Genomic DNA, 14,821 nt, shown 5'->3' on the forward strand with positions numbered 1-14,821 from the left:
GAAAGCTGTATTTCATTGTTGTTGATCATTTGTTGATGATTTGTTGATTGCACAAAAGAAGTATGATCTCCATTCTATAATTTAAGTCCAAGTGTAAATAATTTATCAGGTCATTGTTCCAATATTTGCAAATGTCCAAGATTCTCCCATATTCATGTTAATGGTCCACGTCCTCAAATTAGTGTTCAAAATGTGCAGATTAGTGCTCCAAAAATAGTAGATGAGGTCACAAAAATGCATATACTTCCTGAAAACTTGGACGTTGTTTAACAAGCAAAAATTATTAGCCATCCACTTTGAGCAGGATGTACATTACCAACCAAAGCTTTAAGAATGGGAAGCCACATACATTCCTTTCCATCATCTCACTGTCAGCAGCGCATCCCAGCACTCTCTGAGAGATTGCCCTCACTCTAATAGTTACACAACAGCAATTTGCACTTAAAGTTAATCAAGCCTCCCAAAACATTAATGGTGACTGCTAAAGACACAGGATTTGTGTCAGCTGTAGTTGTGCATTGACATAATTCATGCAAATAGCTGTGAAGTAACTGAAGTTTCTGTATAATACTTCCAGCTGTGGAAGAACGCTCAAATGCTGCTCTGCCTTTATATTTCACCTTCTTAATAATGTTTATAAGCTCACATTTGAAAGACAATCACATTCACAAGAAGGAGACAGGAAATGATATGCTGGCATCTGATATGAATAAGAGCTGGGTGGAACTTGAGGCTCTGAATCTTTTCTTTGAAGAAAACTCCAGTGAAATGTAAAGCTAATAAATATTTGACTGTGTTGCAGCCAAGCTGTGTAGTGCAACAGACACACTTGTACTCTGAAGCTTTGATAGCTGTGTCAGTAACACCTGTCTCCATGGAGCCAGAGGAAGGCCTGAGTCATCTGTATTTTAATATGGTTCTTGTTCACTATGTAGATAGGTCAATACTATATGTATGTATATTGTCACAAACTAAAATGGCTATTCAGTGCATTTCCAGAGCTAAAAAGAAGAGAAAAGTTGGTTCATCATGTCCTAGCAGCATAAGAACTTGAAGAGAATTTGGTATTCATCCTCTCCAGACAGTCAGCAGGTAGTCATCATAGCAATATAAAAAGGAGCTTATAGGCTACCGTATATGAATTCTGTCAGTTACTGTGTTGGCATATCATCTCCAAGTAAAGTGATGTTACTGGACTTACAGTCCTGTTTTATTTGACTGCCAGGGACGCACAGAGGATCTGTATTATTTTTCATTTAACAAGATCCTTCTTTACTGGAGGAGAGTCTGAAAATGGTGTCATTTTATGCACCTATTTGGCAAGGAGGGGGAAGCAAATAATATGCCAGTAAGCAGAGCTGTGCTAATTTAAAGAAAAAAAAAATTATTCCCCAATCCAGAGCAGCACATACAAGGTGTTACTTATTTTCTTCTCTACTGTCCCTGAGTCTTCTGGCTGGTTTTGGGAAACAGTTGTGGAAAAACTGTAACAATACTTGCTGTCTCCACCAATTCACTCTTTTTTATGAGCAGGAAAAGGCTAATGTTCGTTTTCATCATAATGGTCAATAGGTCTTTCTGCCAACTATTTTGGAGATAACAATCGGAGAATATAAGAACAAGTTTGTGATTATTATTCTGGGATGAAGATGTGTGTTCTCTGTTATAAAGGTTTTGTTCCAGACTATTCCAAATACCCAACAGTCAAGTTAGCATTGCCTTTGTTAATGTTTGGTTTTTTTTTTCAGAGATGATCATGGGTATTTCGATACATATAAAGCACCTAGTGCAAACTTTATGCTACAGTACAGTTGTACTTTCAAGGAAAGCGATTTTATGTGGTGAGGGTCTATGAACTCACGGCAGTCAGCTAATGCTAGCACACATTTGTTTTCAGCTGTTCATATGCTGGACACCTTTGGCTTGAAGCCTGTGTGGTTTATTTCTGTTGCAGGTTCCCAGGGTCATTTTAGCCTTCCAAAATTGATTTTACACTTTGATAAGTGTTGTAACCTGTCCAGTGCTGAAACAACTGACTTGTGATTAAAATGACACAACTTAGCTGAGTGCAGACAAAGTGTTCATAGTTCCTAGCTGGTGTTAATCATAATCCAGAAGTGGAGACCAATTAGGTCAATAGTCCTTGGACCTTTGTTTAAAAAAAAACCAAGCACCAGCACACAAAAACTACATGGCCATGGTTTTCAGATGAGAAATAAAACTCTGAGTTCAGTATTGCTGGTTTCGAATCCTACACCAGTATGAGCATAGTGTTGTAATGCACCGTGTGGAAAATCAAACCACTTTGTAATTACTTTCAAGGTCCCTGTCCTTGCAGTCCTTCTTTTTAACATAAAACATGTTTTATTGCACAGTTATTGGCAGGGAAGGGTTCAGCTAGGCACAGGAGGGGAACACCTGAGCTCCAACTACAATGACCAGAAAGTGTCTCAGATTGCAAACAAACATTGTTTTCTCATCTGCACCTCATACAGTGTAAATTTAAGGTTTGGTGTACATACATTGTTAAAATGGAGATGTCAATATTTTCTTAAGCTGTAATTAGTTGTTGTTTTATCCTACAGATGCCAAGAAAAATTCAACGTCTGTTTAAGAAATACTTGTCCTAGGTTTTTTGCTTAGTCTCCTTGCTGGGCGTGATTCATTTTCCAGGTGTGGTATCTTTGGTAAATGTTGGAAAACACAGTACTACAGCTGAAGACAACTTCCATTGTCTCTTGCGTTCCCAGGTATGTCACATTTTAACTGTGGTACTAACTTATCTTAGGACCACATATTTCTGGCACTATGGCACTGCAGCAGTAGGAAACACTGCTTTCTGACTGAGTGCCATAGACTATTAAAAAAAACCAAAATGAACCTTCACTTCAGCCAACACTTCAAAAAGGCCACTAATTCCTTTTTTCCTTATCTTCATTCATTTTTCATTATCTTCATTATCTTTCATTATCTTCATTATTTTCATAATCTTCATTTCTGGCCCCAACAGGCTAAAACCTCTCCAATAAATTGTTCAGAAAGAATCTGCAAAAGTAAGAGCTGCTGGAACATGGGAGATCGTGCAGTAGCCAAACAATAAATCTGTCTGGGTAGCTCTCCACTGGAAGAGCTGCCAGTCCCAGTTTTATGTTCCTTCTGAACTAATGGAGGAGCCTGGTCTCTGTCAGATGATGTCATGTTTTCTAATTAAATGCTTCTGGGTGCTAGTATTTTCTTCCCTGTTGCTACAATAATACCAGGCAATCTGTGTAGAACGTTAAAACAGTCTTGAAGGCAACAAAATGGATATCACAGACGCCGGTATCAGGTTTTGAGAGCTCTGCAAGGCTGACAAAGCCATAATGATTATTTTGTGTGTGATCCTGCCTATAGCTCTCAGATTCAGACCTGTCTTTCAGCACCATCCTGAGGTAGTGGTAGTGAAGTTGGTAGAGGTGCTTTGTTGGAGCAGGGAAGAGTCATTTTTCTGGGGCAGCAACTCAAAACTGGCTAAAGGGAAAGTATCATATGCTGTAAAACATTTGGGAAGATGTAACGGAAGGGCCTTGCTTTGCCCTGAAGCAACAGAAAAGATGATGTCCAACAGGTCATACAAGGGTGGAACAGGAGCTGCCTGAAATGTGTCTTTTGTTTGTGGGTTGTTTTTCTTTTTTTTGAATTGAAGTCTGTAGGAGAAGCTGCTGTGAATCTGATAGTTTTACCCTGCCATGTTTTGATGTTTATTATCTGTTTATACACGATTAGAAGATAAAGCTTTCCCTGTAAATGAGCAGCTAATTGATGAGCTGTGTGTTTGGTGCTGAGTTACTTTATGTTTGTTATGCTGTGACATGAGTACAAACATTGCACCATGTTCCTGTAGAGTGGAGGTTGTCTTTCTGTGTCCTTCTGGCTGGCTGACGTTGTGTTGGGCCATCACCTCTGCCAAGAGAGGGGACTGTAGCCTCATTAGCTGTGTTACAGGATGTAAGAGTTTGCAACAAATACCCAGGCAAAACTCTTAGTGAAGGCAGCCAGTAAATTCTGGGTTAAACAAACACACAGACTGCAGGAATAATTCACTTCCACAGATGGATCATGACTCGAGATAATTCATAAGACTGCAGATGTTTTACAGGAATGAGGAGGAATAAAAGGCAAAATTAATCAGAGAACCTGCACACAGTGTAGCTTTGGTTGCAAATGCTCTATTACCCTTCCTCTCGCACTCTCCAAATGGCCTAACCTTCATATGCCCTCACTTGGAAAAAGGAGAAAGGAGGTGCAGGAGATTGTACCTACCTACCTACTAAGTGCACAACTTAAATATGTTGATCGCTGTGGGATCAGTGATGGGCACAGATGGCACGCTACATCTCTTCCCTTGATTGAGGACAGTGCCTCTGGAGGTGTGGATTCATGAGCAGATATTGAGTAAGGCCTCAAGAGGTGACCTGGTGCTGGTGAGTGGTTTTGTCCCAGCACTGTGTAAGATACCCAGAAGGGACACCCAGAAGTCTGATGAGCAATCACAAGCCTGCTGCCAGACAGGGAAGGGGCAAAGAGCGCGCTGTGTCTGCAGGACTGTGCACCTCCAGGTTCTTGTCAACCTCCCCTGCTATGGTGTCCTGGGTTCAGCAGTAGCAGTCATTTTTCTCCTCCTTGGTAGCTGGTGCAGTGCTGTGTTTTGACTTTCGGCTTGGGAACAGAGCTGATAACAATGATGTTTTGGTTTGGCCAAGGACTTTGTGAGTCTCATGCTGTGCCAGGGAGGAGGGAAGCCAGGAGGAAGCAGAGACAGGACACCTGACCCAAACTGACCAAAGAGCTATTCCATACCACAGCACGTCATGCCCAGGATGTAACTGGGAGTTAGCCGGAAGGGCTGGGAGACTGCAGGGTTGGAGGAGGTATCAGTCAGAGCTTGGTCGGGCTGGGGGTGCGAGTTATCAGTTGGCTGGTGGTGAGGTGTTGTATTCTCTTCCCTTGTTATTTCCTTTATCATTATTATTATTGGTGGTAGCAGTAGTAATTTGTGTTATACCTTAGTTACTAAACTCTTCTTATCTCAACCCGTGGGAGTTGCATTCTTTTCGATTCTCCTCTCTGTCCCCCCAGGAGTAGGGGGAGGGAAAGAAGGTGGGGAGTGAGTGAACAAGTTAGCTGACTGGGTTTAAACCACGACATGGCCATCTTGGCAAAAGGGTACAGAGAAGCAGCTGGCCCATAGCCTGGAGACAATGTGCTTACCTTGGCTGCTGGAGGCTTGCTTTTGGTTAGAGCAAGCAGGATCTTGCAGGTATTAGGGAAGCAGCAGAGGGCCACTTTCCTAGTTGTTGGCTTTCTCCTGACTAGCAGGTGGTTAGCTCTTTGTTGTGCCTGCAGTACTCCTGTTTAAAAGATAAGGAATTAATCACTGACCAAATAGGTGCCTTGAACTGCACCTATTTGTGTCCTGTACACCCTTCCTCATAGTAAGAGTCACATACAGAGTGCAAAATCTGAAGTCAGCAGCTGTTGGAAGATCTAGCTTCTTTGAGATACTCAATTCTCCTAAGGAAGACCATGGAAATAACAGCTGCTTTTCTTTGATTGCTGGGAGAAAAGGTCAGTTTTGTTATGCAGGAAAATATTTAATTTTGAAAGCAATTGCTTCCTTCAACACACAAAGATTTGTCAAATTTGTTATATTCATTTCCATTGTTCCTTTTATAACACTTGAAAGGCTATGTGGACAAAAATGCTGGCTTAAGAATCAGATCTCTACCTCTGCGATAGGCTCAACCTCAATTTTCACTTCAACCTTATTTCCTGGGGGAATGGCCCCCAAACCATGCTGTACACTTAGCAAGGGACATTGTCCATCCTTTTGGTTCACTGGCCCCCCACCACCCCCAAGAAAATGACAAGCCTTTCCCTTCTTGAGTTCTGACTTCTAACTGCTTTGGACTTCAGACATCAGTTTAATGTTTGTGGTTTGTTCATCTGATACTGGTGGTGTTAAAGATATTTAAAATACATCATGCGGTTCATTACATTTCACTTCAGGAATATACAAACCAGATGTTTTGCTTCTGATGGATGTATCAATACTTTGCATTTTAACAGCTATCATGTGTAAGAGTATGTATAACCTGTTATGAATGAAGATAAAATATTCCAGTATTTGCATAAGAGATGGTTAAAATTCTATTCATAACTTTTTTGCAAGGATTATGTAACAGCAGTGCTACATAACAACCCCAGTTCAAGATAAATGAGTTAAACTTTTCCCAAGTGGCAGACAACATTCCTAGAACTCCCTTTACAGGAAGCTTTTAGCAGTGTCCTAAAAGCAACAAAAACTTGTTACAAAACACATCCTATTTGAAGAGGCAATTGTTTATTTTAAGTAAGACTTCCAAGCCAAAGATACCTTAATACCACATCTTTCTAAACTTTCCATTTCATATTTCATGGATAGTTCCTCAAAGATATTTTGTGTTATTTCTGCTTGCATAACTGTCAATTTTATTTCCCCCTTTGTCTTTTCAACCTGGGGTCTTGCAGCAACTGCAACATTTCTGCAAGACAACATATGTTAGGGCACTTAACTGGTCTGTCAATTGAATTAGTTGTTTGAAAGAGCTTGTCAGCACTTCAGCAGTGGCTTCTCTTGTGGAGTCTTCACTTCTCTACTAGGAGTTTCCAGTTTCTACTGACCAACAGTATTACTCTTAATGCAGGGTAGTCCATTTTGCACATTGATTTCTTCTGTCTTATGTTCATTTTGACCACAGCCCTCTGGTGAATATACAAAAAAAGTTTCATTAAGTGTTACTGAATTGGAGACAGGATTGAAAACACTTGGAAGAAAAAAAGGTATATTATTTCCAGGCTGTTGTTCACAGTGGAGTATGCCAAAAGCCCCTAAGTCTGATGCTTTTGTTCTACAATTCTAGCAGTTTCAAACTACTGCACAATCTTCATTTATGAGGATCTGGATAAACCGGATGGACTGATGCTAGAGTCTTTGCTTCCTTTCCTCAGCTGTTCCTGTAACAATCCCTTTTCCCTTCCATGTGTCTCAACAGTGGAGATAGAAACTTTGGGTTGCATTTATCAGAATAGTTCTACTTGCTCCGTGTACTTGCGAACATCCATAAGCCACTAGTGCTACTAACCACAGTAGCTGGGTCAGGATGGAATGTCTCCTGCTTCTAAAGGAGCACATCCTGGGAAACTCCCTGCCTGTGGAAAAACAAAACCGGCTTTCTTCTGCCTTATATGCAAGAATATGTGTGAATTCTGCCAGTGCATGGCTTGATGAAAAAAAATCAGAATAGGGACATAAGCAGGAAATCAGGTGATGAAAAGAACAACCCCCACCCACTGGCACACAGCTGTATTGGGGAATAGCTTTAAGCACTATGTGGCTTTTTCATTGATGCCCGTTTCGATCCTACAGAGGCAGGTGGAATAGATAATCAGAAATTTGTAGGACAAAGGAGAACTGATGTTTTCTGAGCATTAGGCCACATTTGGGCCCCTCTCATTTTCTGGGCATTTGCATGAGCAGCACCTGCCTTGGTCTGTAGCAGAAGGGGTATGGCTCTGTGGCTGCAAGGGACTGGGGGAAGGAAGATTGGCATGTAAGGTGCTGGAGGCTCTGGTCCCTACTGAGGACTTTCTTCCCATCAGCACCTGAAGAAGCATTGTAAAGCAATGTTGCTGCTTTTTTCACTTTTAACAAGAAAAAAAGTGTCAGAGGTTGGGCACTGATTCTGTAAGTATGGCTAAAAGAATTGGTTTTATGAGGCTGGGCACTGCCTGGTATCTGGTGTCTGTTCTGTTATCCTTCACGCTCTTAGGGCGGAAGTTCATCTGTTGATGCATGTAAACTGTGCATTTATTTTAATTAACAAGCCCTGTATATGCTTTATTTCATTAATCTGTGGTTAGTAATACATAGCAAAGTCATGCAGTCAGAATACATGATATAAATCCGTTCCTCTTGTAGCTTTCTCAGCAGGACAGCCATTCTGATGGCTGATTGCTTACCAATCTCAAAAACTCCCAACCTTTTTCAGCTGATTGTTAGAAGGTAGAGAGCCTTTGGGTAACCTAGTGTTTATAAATGCAGATAGGGAGACTGAAAAATAGTAGCCAAATTTTATTCTTGATGTAACCCTCCAGAATCTGTCTAGCTCTAACCACTGCACTGTTGCATGGGATTTTGTTGTAAATGAAATCCATATTGATAAGTGAATGTTGCACGTTTTCCTTACAGGGCACCCTGGGGCTGGTCTTAAAATCATGTAAACGACTGATCAGTTTGTGAACGTGTTTATGTTCTTTCCTCTGTTGAAAGGAACAATGTCAGAATTATGCAGTTGAGTTCCAAAATATATTTATTGACCTTAAACTGTGAGAGCGTGATGAAAGCTCCTGTAAGGGTTAATTAGCAGAGCTTAACTCCATTGTGGAGTGCAAACTCAATAGCAGGTTCTGTGTTTAGAAGGCATATTTCCTATTTGGTGTTACAAAAGACACAGAGGTTAGGAAAGAAGGCAAATGTGTAGGGTTTTCCTTAGCACAGGAACTATTTGGACCTTCAGCCCTTCTCATTTTCCTCAGAGATACAGACCATACCTCTTATCGGAAGTGTAACAAGAAATACTCTGTTCTTTTGAAAACTAACCCTTTCTCTTCTTTTTGTGATGTTTCTCCAGTTAAATGGTTGGGTTTTTTCTCATACCTGGTTTGTTTCATGTGGGGCATTATTTGCCTTTTTCATTCGTACATTGTTCAGAAGTTTGAACTAAAACAGCTCAAAGAAATTCCATTTATTCGGACTGCAGGAAAAGATCGAGATATGATGTAGCACTTCCAGACTAGATCCCAAACTGTGAGTTTACATGGACATGGGCTGAAGTTGTTTGGCAGTTTTGGATTGAAAAATTTCCATTGAAGTCTGCATCAAGTCTGTGACAAATAATACCGTTCCTGCAGATGGTGGCTAGAAGCATTAAGGATTCATTCAGGCTTACAAATGTAGCAGGCCAGGTGACCAACAGGAAAACATCCACCAGGGCTAGTCCTATTAGCAGGAGTCATAGTCTTTCTAAATATGTTTTCTTCGTCAACTACTGTATACAAAGACCTGTTGGTTACCCCAGGAAAAGAGGTTATATTAAAATTCTTAGCTAAAGTTCTTGGGAGTATCAGTTATGGAAACTGCACTAACAATTGAGTCATTGTTGTGGGAGGCATGGGTTGAGCTGAACAACACCAGAAGCAAATCTTGTTTTTTAATGAACAGGTTTTGCGTATTCCATGGCACTTGTGCAGCTCCGAAGCCCACATTTTTCACAGCTTGTGTACAAAAGTCTTCCTTCTTGTAACTCTTCCTATTTCTGATCTTCGGTTCATTTGCAGTCTAAAATGAAGCTTTTAAGTATGTGATGATACGTCACAATGGTCAAATATATAGTCATGAATCCTGCCTTGAATGCCTACTTGACAAGTCTTGAATAGGTAGATGTAGGTAAAGAAACCCAATGCTGTGCTTAGATTGAGACCCATGAAGGCCACAACCTGTGTTGATCTAGGTGTTAGTCACTTTAACTCGAAACAAGTGGGTAGTTGAGAGTGGCTTTGAAAGTGTTGCAAAGTAAGCAGAAATCCTAACAATTATAATGTGGACTACAAACCTTCTTCTCATCAAGGACCCTGCAGCATATGGGAAGTATTACTATATTTTCTAGGCTCAGGGTCATTTTTCGTATTGAAAAACCCACAATTATGAAGGCAAAAGCAAGATACGCGCTTAATCAGGCTTCATACAGAAAAATGACATGCTTTACTAGAGGTAGAAGGGTTTTAGTATTTGAGTCTGGAAAGAAAAGGTACGTGTGTGGATCTCTATCTCTCTTTTGTGGAAGCACTCCTGAAGAAGTTTTGTAGAAGCACTCCTGATCCCCCAAAAGGCTTAAAAAATACCAAACAAAAAATTATCACCTTGAGTGCATCTGTCCTGGGATAGGAGATGGGTAGGGAGGGAGCCCCTGTTTGGACACTGGTTGTGTGTGCAGTGGGAAGAGCATTTGGGAGTTTTTATCTTCTAAAGAAGCTTCCCCTCTTCTTGTGGACACTTCATTTCTAGTGAGGAGTCAGCAGAGGTGAGTTGCTTCTGGTGCATAGGGAGACTTACAGTGCCAGAGGGTTGACAGGACAAGGGATGGTCATAAGCAGCATCAGCAAGATGTGATACTAGCTGTGGATCTACAGCAGTATCCCATTCTACCCCATTCATACAGAGCTTATGGTTAATAACCGAGTCATGTTTCAACATTGCAGTAAGCAATTACTACAGTATGAGCTTGGCAATATTTCCTGTATCCTAAATTTAATAGCACATCAAGTCTCAGTCTGAGAATGTGTTTAACTTAGGATACAGTTACAGTGACTAGATGTACTAATGTTTATAGCGTAATAAGGGATATGCACTTCTAAAATACTGTGTACTTTGACAGGCAGTATGAGTGATCCATTATGGTTTATGTAGGTCTGGGATTTTTTAGAATCTCATGATGATCCTTGGATTTCCAAAATACAGAGAAACCCCAGAGCAGTGCTAAAGTGGAAAGGAGCCATAAGAAACCACGGGCTTATATCATGCTGCCATGGGGTATTACTCTGCTGAGGAAGACTGCTTTCCTGAAGTTTCGCTAGCACAGATTCACACATGGTGTGACCACTTGTATCAGGGTGAGAGGATAGACACAGCTAGCTACCAAACTTGAGTGAGTGTATAGGGAAATTCCTGTTTTACTGTATAGTTTCAGCTTAAAGAATTGGTGATTCTTATTTTGTGGAAATTCTTATTTTAACTTAAGCAGTATATTCTTAAGCAAGAAAACTCAGCTGGTTTCTATAAGCTCCTTGAGAGATACTTTGATCAGCTTATTTTGATGCAGAATGGGGATGGCTGTATATTTTTGCTCTTTTACCTTGGAAATGAATTTAAACATTGTGCAGCAAAGATGCTATCTGTTCAGGCTAAATAATGTCAGGTTTGCCAGCACTCCTTTTGAAATATTTACCTCACTCATACATCATTAATCAGACGGTTTGAAGTTATACTGAGTAATTCCATAAAAGATGTTGAGAAATCAACTCCACCCATGAGAAGGCTGGGGAACAGAAGTCTAAAGTTAGTGGGGCATCTACTGGCGATTTGCTGCAATGAATTAATCTACTCCATAAAAGTCTGATCCAAATACTTCTCCTGTACAGGCTGTTCTGTGTTCATTTTGTTTTGGCAAATAAGCAAGTGCCAGGCCCGTTTCCTGAGCTCTTTGGCCAAAATACGAATATCTCCTTGAATAAATCCTTACTTTTTGGCACTCCTTTAGAGATGTCTGACACATAAATTGCAATAGTAGACTTGTGAAATATCTTAGTTAGAAGAAGAAAGGAAATGAGCTAAAGAAATTTGTCAAAAAATGCGATGCAAGTCTTTAACAATCTCCAACTTCCCTCAATCCCAATCTATCAGGACGAGTTCTCTATCTGGTAGATCATAAAGCTGTCTTCCTTGTACCAGGAGCTACTTGTGATATTCTGATGTGCTGCCCAAGGATATGGAAATGAATACAATGCATAAAAGAATGCAACAATACAATCATAAAATACAGAGCAACCAAACACAGGTCATTATCCACACAACCTAGAAATACCTTCATCTGTTCTTCAGAAAATGTTGTATGCAACAGCATGGTATTCTGTACAGTATTAAATAAAGTTTAACAACTTCTGCAGAATGCGTTTTAAAATGTCCCAATTTTATTTTTTATTGTGCATCACTACTTTGGACCAGTGGGAGGGTGTCATCGTCAGGCTGGCGCATTTCTAGCTACAGAATTCCGTGTTTCATCTTTTTGCGCACATTAGGCAAGGATTTGGAAGGAGCCTGGGGGGCTTTCCCAATCATGTCACTAATTTCATTGTTAGGACTAACATTTTAGAATCAAACAATAAGCATGCAAAAAGCTTGCTAATATCTCTACTTGGGCATGCACTTGTGAAAACAAAACAAATAAACAGCAAAGTAATGCTAAGCTGGGAGATGATCTGATCGAACTGTTAAAATATCTTGCTTCTGCTGCCCTTATAGGTATGTCATCTTTGCATAGACAGTAAAGCAGAATATTTTCCAAAAACTTCAAAAAATCCTGTTGCCTTAATAGAACAGTAGTCATACATCAAAGTACAAAAGCACCCTTACTTCTGCTCTGCTGCACAGCACACTTCTAAATTTAGCTCTGCTGGGGAATCAATTGCTTTATATAATCTCATCACAAGCCATTGTTGCAAAAAAGCCATCTGAGTCTGTCACTTGACTTTGGGCAGAACACCAGCCTTTGTTCAGCTTTCTTCAGAGCTACTTTTGCCATGTATGTTAGAAGAATCTATAACCAAGCAGCGATTTCAGCTGTCCTTTTCTAAAGTCAGTGGAGTAAGCAAAAGTAATTTTAGTCTTGTTAAACTAAGCAAAGATGCAAGTACCTTCTCTTTCAGAGAACTGTTGGCTTGTTGGGGTCTTTTTGCTCATTCTTTAGCATGTTCTGTGCTTCACTTCACTCGAACTTTTGACACAGAAGAAGAGATGCCAGCTTTCTTTTGTTTAGTCCTTACAATACTAATTTTCTTTTTTGTAGTCTTTATTAGTAGAAGGAAAGAAAAAAAATTAGTTGTGATTGATAGCCACAAACCACTTTGATCTTGAAAATACAAGGGATGCTGGATTACTGTGTTTAATCTTTCTTCTGCTTTTATTTTTATCCACGAGCCAGATAATACCCGATTCCAGCTTCCAAACCCGTAATTTCTTCTGGCTTAAGAAATCCACGGCTGTAAACTATTGAAGCTGGGAGAAATCTTTAGGGAAATATTGCAGTATGTTTGCTGTGTTCTTTCCATTCTTCCTCTACATTGGCAAAAATGTGCCTTGGATGACAGTGGGTTAGATAGACGTTTTTGTACAGCTGCTGTTCCAAGTGTGTGTGTGTTTGGTGATAGTGATGGGGGGGAAAAGTCCCAGCAGAAATTACTAATAAAAAAGAACGGAGCAAAAATATCTCTAAGTTAACCTAAGACCACTTAAGCCTGCAGTTACTAAGGAGTAAAATCGAGGCATCTCTTTCTATGAAGCAAAACCATTTCCTTCATTTCCTGAATCCTGGGACTTTTGTAGATGAGAAGCTGTTGCCAGTGATGGCCAAATAGTAGCATTTTCGTTATTTTATATCTAACTTTAAAGATTTGGCTGCTTAGTCAGTACACTTACTACTTTCTGTGTAGAAAATAATTCATTAATAGTGGCTGAATCTGAGCAGACAGTATGGAATAATAGTGTGAATTACAGAGAATGGCTATGACTGCTTGCCTGGAGTTTTTGGCACGGCATTGACATAAGAGCACAGAGGCATGCTTCTGAGTAGTCTGAGGGTTGTAGAGCCCAGGCGCCAACTGGGGAACCATCGTTCAAGAAGGTATGATGCTGTAGCCTTTGTAAGCTTTCTAATGTAAAAATGTTCTGATTAGCAAAGTCTGTATGGTGCTAGTCTGAAGTCTAGAAAACTAAGTTTTCAAGTGAACAGTTACCTATTACTATTATGTATGGTTACTTGAGAAGAAGCCAATGCTTCAAATCAGGATAATCCTTTATTATGTTGTCTTAAAATTAGTCTTGGGTGCATCTTTTACAAGACTGTTTTCTGTCAGCCTCCCCTTAAGGATTTCCATCCAGTCTGTTTGGCACCTCCAACTGCATCAGAGGCTCTGATTGATAGATTCTGTCAGGAAACATGAATTTGTGCAGAACTGTAAAGACCTATTCTAGAGAAAGACATGCATTAAAGATATACTGTCTAATTCAATTGTATAAATTGAAATTATCCTATTAACTTTCATATTTAAAAAATATCATGCTGTTTACTCAGATGTTGTACTCAAAAAGAACACAAGGCCCCCCTCCAGTGCAAACTTGTTCTATGAGCTTTAGTGTTGGGAGCAGTGGAAAGCATGTCTATCTACACTGCACTATTCCACATCTTTGGAATTCTATTTAATCACAGAAGTCTTCTTTAAAAACATTAGACTATTAACCACTACTGCTCCATAGGCCCACACAGAAGTAGGAAAGCACAAAAGCTTTTCTGAGTGCTTCTAAAGGAATAAACATTCAGGAAGCCTGATTCAGCATCAAACCCACAAAATCTTACCCTCACTGATTTTTAATATGACACAGGTAACGCATTTCATGTGATTCTGTGATTAAACTCTGAACTTGACCTATGTTTGCCCACTTGCCATCCACTCAGGTGCCTTGTGGTTCCCCATGGTAGCTGCAGACTCATTAATTTTTTAATGTATTTCAGACAGATGGATAAAACTGTAGAAGTTCTTAGGCATACTCCTAACTCTGATAGGCAAAGCTAGGGTATCCCTCACTGGAACGTGTAACGGTTGTAAGTGACTAGCAAAGACTTCATTGTTAATAAGGCAAATGCTTTTTCAGCAATGCAGCTTTATGGTGGTTAAGAAGCTTGTGTGTATTAATTTGATGTGTTTATTATGTCCTCCCACAAAATGGAGAACTGGTTCAGAAATGTTAAATTGCATTGTATGTCAGTATGACTTGCTATGTTATTTTAAAAAATTGGTAATTCTTTAAAATTTTAGGCAAAAATTCTGTTTTTCTTTACATGAGAAAGAAAGTGAGACTTTCCAAAGTTCACTCTTAGCATAGTTAAATAGTTCCAGGTAATAAAAAGTA

The 14,821-nt window shown here is 39.9% G+C and overlaps 1 protein-coding gene and 1 long non-coding RNA gene across 2 annotated transcripts in view; both read left to right on the plus strand.

The window, feature by feature from the left end:
• Positions 1-14,821, plus strand: part of LOC130604569 (uncharacterized) — a 185,844-nt gene that overhangs the window by 131,020 nt on the left and 40,003 nt on the right. The gene's annotated exons all lie outside the window — the stretch shown is intronic.
• The window catches only part of TDO2 (tryptophan 2,3-dioxygenase), a 68,270-nt gene that overhangs the window by 13,446 nt on the left and 40,003 nt on the right, over positions 1-14,821 (plus strand). The gene's annotated exons all lie outside the window — the stretch shown is intronic.

The sequence above is a fragment of the Pezoporus wallicus genome, unplaced genomic scaffold, assembly GCF_028554395.1.
Source record: "Pezoporus wallicus isolate ANWC-B61680 ecotype Strahan unplaced genomic scaffold, APGP_CSIRO_Pwel_v1 contig_2384, whole genome shotgun sequence".
NCBI lineage: Eukaryota > Metazoa > Chordata > Aves > Psittaciformes > Psittacidae > Pezoporus > Pezoporus wallicus.